Source organism: Pseudoliparis swirei, chromosome 9 (assembly GCF_029220125.1).
Source record: "Pseudoliparis swirei isolate HS2019 ecotype Mariana Trench chromosome 9, NWPU_hadal_v1, whole genome shotgun sequence".
Taxonomy (NCBI): Eukaryota; Metazoa; Chordata; class Actinopteri; order Perciformes; family Liparidae; genus Pseudoliparis; species Pseudoliparis swirei.
In genome coordinates this window covers 6,821,875-6,833,125 of record NC_079396.1, presented here as the reverse complement: position 1 = coordinate 6,833,125, position 11,251 = coordinate 6,821,875, and positions in this window count along the sequence as shown.

Sequence of the window (11,251 nt, the reverse complement as noted above, 5' to 3'; positions counted from 1 at the left end):
TTACATGCATTCGAATAACTGGTTTAGTCGGACTGAAATCGAATTATCCGTTTCATGTAAACACCTTTGTTCGACTATGTGCGGTTCGACTACGATCCGATTAACACCCCTGGATAACTCGATCCGATCCGGTTGATAATTCGACTATTGCGGCATGTAACGGTGAATTGGATTAGGAACTGGACTTTGCGTCTTTGCGCATGCTTGAGATCCCGCCGCCCTCCTCCCTCCCTCCCATGTCGTGACCCGGAAGTCGAAAGAGTCGAAAGAGACGATAATTTCAATTCAATTCAGTTTATTTGTATAGCCCAATTTCACAAATTACAAATTTGTCTCGGAGTGCTTTACAATCTGTACACATGGACATCCCTGCCCCAAAACCTTGCATCGGACCAGGAAAAATTCCCAAATAACCCTTCAGGGGGGAAAAAAGGGAAGAAACCTTCAGGAGAGCAACAGAGGAGGATCTATTAACATCATGCAAGAATAGTAGAGGGATGTAGCTTCGCCTTGCTCTCTGTTCGCCATCTTTCTCGAAATGTTGATGTTGTTGTTGTTGGTTGTTGTTGGAAGTGGTGAAGAGGTCAAGCGGAAATGGCTGTATCACCACGAGTTGGAATGAAAACAGCGCCACCTATCGTATCGGATATGACATGCTTTCGGCCAATGATTCGAATTACTCACTGCCATGTATATTGGGATAATAGCAGATCCCCCAAAAGATAGCATAGTCCGACTAAAGCAAGATTCGAATTATACCATCATGTAAACGCACTGAATGAGGTCCATCAGGAACAAGACCTCACGCCACACCAACAGCTTCCTCCCGTCGGCAGTCGGGCTCATGAACAGAGCCCGGGTCCCCCACTGACTGGCTCTGTCATCCCCAGGAAAATGTCCTTCCAGTCACTCCCCCTGCACACCTCTTTCTACTTAATATTTAACATCTAATTTCACATGTCACTTTAACACACATTACACTTAAACACACACACTTACAGTACCCTGTCTACAGCACTGTTATCTGTTTGTGCACTTCATTTAATCTTATACCATTGTGAATCAGAATCAGAATCAGGTTTATTTTGCCAAAGAATGAATGTTTTCCACAACAACGAGGAATTTTTTGGTGGAAGGTGCAAGACAAACAACAATCAACGAGGGAGGGAGGAGGAGGGAGGAGGAGGAGGCGGGAGGAAGGGAAGAGGAGGAGAGAGGGAAGTGGAAGAAGAGGTGAGGGGTGGGGGTGAGGTCAGTCAGTCAGTCCATCATTGATGAGACCGCCTGCCCGTGGAAAAAGCTATGTGTGTGGCGGGCGGGTCATGATGATGATGAGCACGCCTCCCCGAGGGGAGGGGAGGGACCAACAGGTGTCCAGGGGGGGAGGGGGGCGACAATCTTTCTGGCCGCTTCAGTGACCTGGAAGTGAACAGGACCTGGGCGGAGGGCGAGGATGCTCTGCAGCCTCTCTGCATCTTTTGGCTCTGCAGCCTCTGCTCTGGCTGGATGGCAGGGTGCAGAGCAGGCGGTGATGGAGTGATGTGATGCAGGTGATGATGTCTGGCCTGGCAGGTTGAATTTCCTGGCAGGTCATCTTTCTGGGAGGTTGAATTTCCTCAGCTTCTGATGGAGGCCTGCCTGCTTGGTCCTGGACCGAGAGGGGACTTCTTGGAGTGGAGGCCAGGGATGGGGCAAGGCTCCTGGACTCCACAGCGTCACTCCAGTCAGCGGGAGGGGGCTGCATTCCCTGGGGGGGTCTGCAAATCCACATCTCCCACCACAATCTCACTTCCACTTCCTGAGTTGAGCTTCCTGTGGCACCAGGTCACCAGGTGGGTGGTCTCAAGTCCCGGTCCTGGTCCCGCAATCTCGCCAGCCAGAGATGAGTATGTGAGGGTGTCGAGGCTGAACTTTAGAGCTTGAGGGACTGGTGAGGGGGACTGCAGGAGAGCTGGAGGAGAACAGCAGAGAGAGGAGGAGAAGACACGGGGAACCTGGGGTGGTGGGGGGGTGGTCAGGAGCCTGAGCACTGGCCCTCAGGGCTGGTGCTCAGGAAGTCGGTGATCCCTGGATCCACCTGCAGGGGCCGGCAGCGTGCATGCAGCTGGGGCTGTCACTGCAGCAGGGGGGGATGGATGATGAGGCAAGAAGTCCAAACACAAACAAACAGATAGGTTGAGGTTCCTCAGATGCTGGCTGGAGGATGTAGTGAAGGGCCATGTTGGCTGCATCTGCATGACCTGGACCTCTGTGGGCCTGGGGCAGGGGAGGAAGGGAGTGGGTGGGTGGATGGTTGAGGGGTGACAGGGACCAAGGTTCTGAAAGGACTTCGACCCCACAGAGGGTCAGGGCGGACCTGTCCTAGTTGAGTCCTGTTGATCTTTTTTTTTTGGGGGGGGATGGTTGGGTGGAAGAAGGAGGCAGGCTTGGGCATGTCTCCAGGAGAAGATGGGTGTTGAAGATGACGTGGAGGGCCCAGCAGTGCACAGCACTTCAGTTCAGGGGGGAGGGGAGCCGAGGCCGCGAGCTATGCCTGCTGGGTTCTTTTTTGTTGGACCTGTTGCCTCCAGGATGAGGATGACGAGGGCGCGAGTTGGATGAGAGTGTGCTCCAGGTGTGAGCCCCTGCAAGTGCAGTAGCAAGAGCCAGATTTAGCCTGCTTAGCAGCATTGTTCATGTTGGGAGTGGGGTTGGTGATGGTGCTGAGCCTGGTGAGCCAGAAGCCCTCTCGTCAGCTCCAGAGAGCTGCAGTTGCAGAGAATCAGTTGCTCAAGTACAGCACCGCCTTGCTCTGCCTCTCTCGCCTTGTTGTGTACAGGTCCTTGTCTGTGTACAGTCCTCCTCTGCCCTCTCCTCTGCCTCTGTCTTCCTCTCCTCCAGACTTCCTGAGCCAGTCTTTGTCGTTGTCGTCCTGAGTATTGGAGAATACAGCTGTGCTGAGCTCAGCTGACTGGATGGAACAGCAGCCTACAGCTCTGTGTCCTCAGTGTTGAAAGCCTGGACAGTCAGCAGACCAGTCAGTACAGTCAAAGCAGTAGATCCTCCTCCAGATCCTGGAGCACTCACTGAACACTCCTCACCACACAGGTGCACAGGTTTGCAGAGCTTTGTATGAGGATGTCAGATGAACATCGTGGTCAGGACGTGGTCAGAGTTTCCCACGCGGCGTGAGGAGGCTGCCTGATGTTGTGTTGTGCAGTGGTCCAGAATCTCTCTCTCTGGTAGTGTTTAATTTTCTGTCTATGTTATTTATTTAGAGGTGGGTTGTTTTTTTTTAAAAAATAACTACGTACAATAACTAAAGAGTCCGGGAAGGTCTCACACAACACCATCTGTTGTGAGGGGTCAGGGTCCGCCTGCACGCGCACCCTTGACATGTAAACTCCGGCCGCGAGGATGAATGAATGAAGCGAACGGGGATAGGAAGGGTGAAAGAATGATGATAATGATAGAACCCGGCGAACAGAATCACCGTCACCGTGCTTGTCAGTTGCACCAGCGTGTTGTTGAATTAAAAGCAGATTTTTTTTTTTTTTTACCCCTTTTTCCTCGGTGAGCCCGCCGGAACACAGCCAGAGAGCTGAGCGCGGAGCGTGATGTATCGAGCCACTAAGCCATGATTCTGAAACAAACACACAGAGAGGGAGAGAGTTCTGTCTCTGTCTCTCCCAGCCCAGCCGAGTCCAGCAGTCCAGTTTGTGTTGTTGGACGGTGGAGAGAGAGAAATATGCCCGCACGAGATCCGATCATCGCTTCCCGTGCATAAGCCCCCTCAACGCTTTCCTCTCCCTCGCGTTTTTTTTCCACGCGGGGTGGTGTGAGCACCTTTATGTCCAGTAACTCCCAGTAAAGTTAAAACGTTGAAGGAAGTAACCGCTGGAGAGTTCCCTGTTGTTCAGAGCTCTCTTCTGGTGAAAAGAAAGAAAGAATCAAAGAAAACAAAATTAAAAAAATAAAAAAAAAAAAACACAAGACCAACACACCCGAGGACCTTTTCGCGGCGCCATCTAGGTGAATGTAATGTTTAAATGCTTGCACTATGTTGACTGTTGATTGTTGTTGTTTTGTTTGTCTGTCTAATGTAAACACCAGCCGCCAAGTCAAATTCTTCGTGTGCCTAACACACGTAGCAAATAAATGTTTCTGATTCTGATTCTTCATTGAAAGTGCAAAGAATGACACTGAAGGCCTGTTTTTTCTCCATAGAAAATATATTTTCACTCCTCTTCCGACTGGTTTGAACAGGAGTTTAAATGACATGTGCTTCGTCCAATCACCAGCCAAGTATTGTTTCAAAGTGCTTGACCTTTTCCAAGTGGGTTACACAATGACGGCGTCTAAGATGGTTCTGTGTATACAACCATCTGAGAGGTTCTCAAGTCTTTCAAGGTAAACTTACCACAAGCTATGAGATTGTGAAACAATGGTTTATACCCTCCTGTAACATGTCCATGAGAAATCCACTTTAAAAAAATATGTTTTATTCTAAATTTCATGGAGAAGTGCTATACTACATACAATCCTCACGGGTAAAAGCGATGCTTCTGATTGGTGGAGCTCGCTGTTCCCACGAAGGTGTTTACTGCATCCGAGAGCAGCCAGTGAGGATACGTGCTGCTCCACGGTCTGCGCCCGGATTTCAAAACAGGCCAATATTACGGCTTCTTTGGAAACTTTAATCTTATAAATCGACAAGTTTATAAAGGTTTCCAGGAGCTTCCAGAGGCGGCGAATCGCCATCTGAAGGGTTTTAAGGGTTGAGATATCCAAGGCGAATGATCACCAGTGCCGTTACATGAAACAGGTCGACAGCTGGTTCAGTGAATGAATGTCAAGGTGCTCAGTGGGATTGAGGGATCTCGGTCTCTGGAAACTAAAACGCAAAGCCTGTTAATCCTTTGTCCTCTGATGATCCCCTGAAAAGACACACACACACACACACACACACACCTCAGCCCCAGACCACACCAGGGGTCCAGGAAAAGATTTCTCAGCCAACTGATTTTGAGATAGATGAACCCCAAGTCAGATGAAATGAGAACTATAGATGAATACACTGGGCCCACTACTCCCATCATCCACTGTGTGTGTGTGTGTCTGTGTGTGTGTGTGTGTGTGAGGGAAGGGGGGCAACTTGAATTAGAGTAAATTAATAAATCAAAATGATCGTATGAACTGAAAATGTTGGAAGCTGCTCTCGCGATGTGGTCTCTGATGAACAGCTGGGATGGTAAAGGCACCAAATTGAGAGAAAAAGCGAGGGATAGATTTGCGAAAAAGTCACATTGTGTTAATGTTTGGACTAAAAATCACAGTTATCGACCCATTATTAATAGATTTCCATAATCCAATTAGTGATGCCTTTCTTGGTTTTGAAGCGCAGCTCTCTTCCAGTGATAATCACTGACAGCCATGTTTCCTGTATCTTGTGGTTATCAGCGCTGTGGCAGCTGCTACATCCTGTTCTTTCTCTGTAAAGTTAAACTGTGTACAAGAAAACTGTCACTATCTCACCTTCAAACCAAGGGTAATAAACTAGCGAAGGCATTTGGGGACAAATAAAGTGGACAATTCCTGAGGCCAAGGCAAGGCAGGTTTATTTGTATCGCACATTTAAAAAAACATTAAGCTTAAAGTGCTTCACACAAAACCATTAAAAGCATCAAAACATAATGAGAAAGAAAGAAAGATCTTAAAACAATTAAGAACATTCATTTGAACATGTAAAATAGTCAGTAAAACATTTAAAAGCTAAAAATAGGGTAAAAGTTGCAATGCAAATTAAGTAGTGAAATGCAGAAATGTGGAAATATCAAAGGCAGTGGATGCTTTGGTGTAAACCAAACTGCTGGGGATGTGACTGTTTTTAAATCTCAAATTAATCAAAATACTGATCTGGTTTGACTGATGCAGGATCGTATCAATCTTTGAATGATGTATTAAAAGATGCGATGTGATATGATGTGTATTGTACTAATCCCAGTTTGATGTGAGGGAATCCGTGTTGAAAGCACGTCTGTCTGAGGCTGACTTTGTTCTGCAGCGTTAGTTCAGCAAATAGCAGATGACACACGAAGGCAGTTAAAAATAAAGATAGAAATGGATTAAAAATAATTTTACACATAAGTGTGGCATCTGCCGAGATACAAGGCTTCTCACGATTAAAAAATTGTCAAAAAGTATGCTATATTTAAATGCACAAGAATGTTAACTCTGTTAGTCCACCTCCAGTTTAGCATTGCATTTCTATAACATTGTCAGACTCACAACGGATCCAATGACAATCTTTATACTTGATGGCCACAATACCCATAATGCACCTCAGCTGAGCGACAGTAGTGGGAATCTTGATTAACAGATTCTGCAATCACATGTCAAATCTGTAGGCAGCGGGACGAGATAGTTGGCATCGGAAGCGTTCTGGTTTCCGTTTGGAGTGCGAGTGGTGTTGACCAGTCACGTTCAAGCGGCCTTTGGTTGAATGAAAGTAAACAGTCCGTATGCAGAGCAACAGGGGCAGAAAGATTTGGCCGAAATGCAATTTCGGAACCCACAGACAACCAGTTAGCTTTTTATTGGTTTAAAATTAGCTTTTAAATTGGCTACTTGTGAAACAATCCGGTCGTACTGCCCTCTCAACTCAAAGTCTCCAGTCTAATCGGACTATAAACAACGTGCAGCCCATGTAAAGGATGTCTCAGCTCCAATAGCTGATGGGTTCTGAGTCGCGGGGGGAGCGGTTAATGTAGCCCCCGAGCCGCTAGCCGCTAGCAGAGGCCAGGAGCAGGTGTGTGGCAAGCTCACTTCTTGTTGCAACATTGAGTTATGGGACGGCATTATCTCCTTTTCTTTCATAAAGGGTGTTCCCCTCTGCCCCATGCTAAAGGAGATATGAAAGGAAGCATTAAAGCACCTTTCCTTAGCGTTTTGAGCATTATACTAGCTCTTATCATGGCTGCCAATTCGATATTTCCTGGACAATCCACTAACCTGAACTGAAGTATGCCATGTATACTTCCATGTGCTTCCTGAACTACTGGGTTTCAGAGAACTTTGGTTGGTAGTTCAGCAATTTATCATTGCACTTCCACCAAACACGACTATTGGTCAAAAACACACAAAACACTGGTCCCTCTATTTCCTATAATGAAACTCAACTTTGGTTAACGCCAATGTCTTTAAAAAGCTATGCTCCAGTGTAACGCAGGCTTTTCCTGAAAATGTCCTCTTATCAACGAGCGGTCCCTGGTTTCCTGCAAACTGCATTTTGAAATACTGAGCAAATCCTCAGGCTCGAACTGAGCCAAGTGAGACAAATTGCTGACTGGTGTTCGGACTTAAAACAGCTGTCTGCACATCAATTATCCAGGTGTGGAAAGGAAAGAGAAGAATGTGAGAATGTTTTGACTCCATGCTGCAGAGTCTTTCAGAGTGGGATGGCAATACCTGACTGCAGCCCTCCAAAGTGATTCAATTCCCAGATGTCATTACGCTGGCATCAAGCTTTGATTTGCTTTGTAGCGCTTTGTTCTTGTTCAGAGAGCGGTTCCTTCATCAGCTTCTCTGCAGACAGTTTTAACTGAGATGTCACATTTTCTTTGAGTTTGTGTGTGAACCAGTTCCATGTCTGAGCAAACTTAAAGATGAGGAAGGACAATCAGCCTGGCTGTCCACCGATTTGATGTCTTTCTTCATATCCAGCGCCCATTAAATACGTCATATTGCAGTGGTGTATATGGTGTCTATGTAGCAGTTTGACTCTCAGCCACATTCCCACGATATTCTAAAGGCATTCTGTTATTGTACCATAACAAATTCTAAAGAAAGAGAAGTAAAACTTGCAAAATGAATATATTTCCCGAAAAAAAATCCCATTGTACTTCAACTATACGATATAAATGACTGTTAAAAAGCAAGATATGGCCCTCACTAGATCACGCTGATAAAGAGACAAGGGTCGGCTTTCAGTGGACCCAATATAGTTTGATTTACCTGCAGCGCTTTAAAAGGAGGACTTGATCTTCCCTTAATGTGAATTGAAAAGCACTGGAGGAGAAAATCATTTCATCACTCTATCTGTGATGGTGTCAGCAGAGGGAGTGAGAATTGACTAATATGTGTGTGTGTGTGTGTGTGTGTGTGTGTCTTTTCAGGGGATCCTCAGAGGATAAATGATTAGCTCTGAGATGAAGCTGTGAGCTGAAGAGACTGCGTGATATTGAAGGCCCTGTGTGAATCCTACCGACCCAGAGTGCATCACCACCCACACAGCCCTGCCCTCATAGAGACCTGCCAGCTGCACACCAAGTGCACACAGTGTCACAGCAACACACACCTTCTTAACATCCAGCCTGATGAACAATTCATGTTTCCAGTGCATCGAAAACTACACATTTGTCTTTGTTTGCATGTCGCCTGTCAGAGCGATGGATTTAAAATGTGGGAAAAATCCATCCTTTTATAACGTGGGTAATGCTCTGTGTAGTTTTAGGGCCGTAAGCCTTATGGACTATGGAGTCCAACAAACAGGACAAAGAACAGGAACGAACAGATATTGCAGATCTTTGACGCACGTAAATAATGAACACAATAGTGTAGTGTAGTCCTTCATTTGGAGCGCCACAGCCTGTAACTGCTTCATAGAGTTGGGTTAGGGTTGGACTGTTTTTAATGTTGGCTAGAACTGGTGTATCGGCCATAACTGGTACAATAATACAAAGACAAAAAAATTGAATTTTTCTTTAATGTTGCAGCTCCTCTATAGGTCTCCAGTCAAAACTCTGTATTTAAGAAATGCTGAACTTTTGTGGTAATCTGCTTTGAAAGAGCAAAGAAGCAAGACGCTACAGAATATGATGCCAATGATGAAGACGATGAGAAACCTTCGTCAAACGTCACTTCCAAATGCATGCTGAAAGTGTCCATCTTAAAATGTGACTCTTTCTGAAATAAATGAAATACATATACGAGCACCCTCAAGACTCAGAAGCGGACGTATCTGTTCATCCTCGCTGTAGATGCAGGAGAGCAGGCCTGATAATCCATAATCCATATGTCCAGTCTGCACTCTCATCTCCGCAGGAAATAAGTGCCTCGGGGGACGGCCATTTCAAAAGGGCAGTGACCAAACAAGATGCTCTCTACACTATGTATCTCTCTGCTGATGTTGCCATAGCAACCCGGTCTTCTGCAGAGTGTGTGTGCATCGGCATCTGTCTGTCCTTGTAGTTGTGCGAGGAGTGTAAAAATGCTGCGCGCTCTCCTGTCTGTGGAGGCCAACGTGGGTTCATATGTGCTTATGTGTGTGTGTGTGTGTGTGTGTCTGTGTATGTGTGTGTGTGTGTGTGTGTGTGTGTGTGTGTGCGTGCGTGCAGGGTTATAGCTGTCCTCAATACCGGTGCTAAGGTACCGTTTAAATGAGCCTCTCACAGTTAGAAGGTCCTCCTCACTGCTACTGTCATTAAGAATGGGACCAGTGAGGGATTGTGTGTGTGTGTGTGTGTGTCTGCATGTGTGTGTGTATGTGTGTGTGTGACATTTTTACTGCAGGTGAATCCTGCACCGCTCAGAAGAAAGAGGGAGGATAGGAGGAATGTGAGCACACTGCTGAGATGGGCTTGCAGACCCTAGATCCCATAGACTTCATCAATAGACATTAAAAACAATTATGTATCTGTAGCTCTGAATGTAGGGCCCTGGACACACACACAGACACACACACAAACAAACAAACAAACAAATAGTTTGAACTTTGGTCAGGAAGTCATGTTTCTGGTGAATTTTTAAGCGAATTTGACATGGCCAATGATAACTTTGTCAACAACAATGCTAATAGGTGACTGACGGAGCTGTCAATCAAGTACAGTCGGTACACAGCCACATAAGATGACATCTGCCGGATGAATCACGGAGGTCTGGATCGTGGAATATGCCTACTACCAACTATTCATACACTCTTTCATTCTCATTGAATGTGTTGTAACTCTGTAATGATTCCTTCTGTACACATGACATCTATTGCACCCGTCCATCCTGGAGAGGGATCCTCCTCTGTTGCTCTCCTGAAGGTTTCTTCTTTTGTTTCCCTGTGAAAGGGTTTTTTGGGAGTTTTTCCTGATCCGATGTGAGGTTGTGGGACAGGGATGTCTATGTGCACAGATTGTAAAGCCCTCTGAGGCAAATTTGTAATTTGTGAGAATGGGCTATACAAAATAAACTGAATCTAATTGAAGATGTCTCATCAGGCAACAAACCCTGCCTGTGTGTCGGGGCTTTGAAGGTCGAAAAGAAAAGTGTGTAAAATATTTCCTGTAACACCCGGTTCTGTTTCTCCTGTGTTCCGTGTCTCCTATGTCTCCTCTGTGTCTTCTCTGTCTTAATTGTTTAATTCCCTGCACCTGCCCTCAGCCACTCTTGTCTCGTTACTGTCTGATGTCATACACCTGTGTTTCCCCCCTATATATTGTGTCAGTCTTTCCCTTGTCTGCTGTCGGATTGTCGTCTCTAGTTCCGTGTTTTTTTCCCGTCGTCCTGTCTGTCGAATCTGATCCTGCCTGCTTCGACCTGCCTGCCCTGACCGACGATCCTCTGCCTGCCCCTTTTGGACCTTGTTTTTTTGTAAACTGTTTTGCCTCATTAAAGAGTGCTTTTTTGTTATTTGTATTGCATCCAGCCTGTCTCTCTGGGCCTGAGCCTCACCCCGTCACAAAGACCTGACATTTCCTCTGGGAAACATTTCTGTCACTTCCAAATATGTACAATCAATTTGTCTTTTTTTTTGTTACAATCAATGCAGTGGGTTAGTGCTTTGAGACGGAATCAAATAGGGTCTGATGGGATGGCTTTTTGGTTTTGAGTTGGCATAATGGTAATATGCTGACGGTCAACCTTCAGATTACAGTTAATGTCAAAGCTCAGCGACCGTACTCCCCTCTCACTCTGCATTACTCCCACCTCACCAGCCCGTTACAGCTCCAAGAAAAAGAAAAAAAAGATTATAGTCATAAATGAATGAGGAAAAAACATAGATATTATCAGAGATTAAATTGCACTTTTGTGGGGAAAAAATACAATTGTAGTCATGTAAAACAGTGGGTTTTGTGTTAATTAAGGAAACTCAACGCTTAATTTTTCACTTTGCAGACGCCAACAAAAAACACAGGGAAAAAATATGTCATATTGTTGTGAACTCTCTATCCGTCCATAATTACCCACTCATCCAGGGCCAGATCGTGGAGCAGCGTATTTCAGA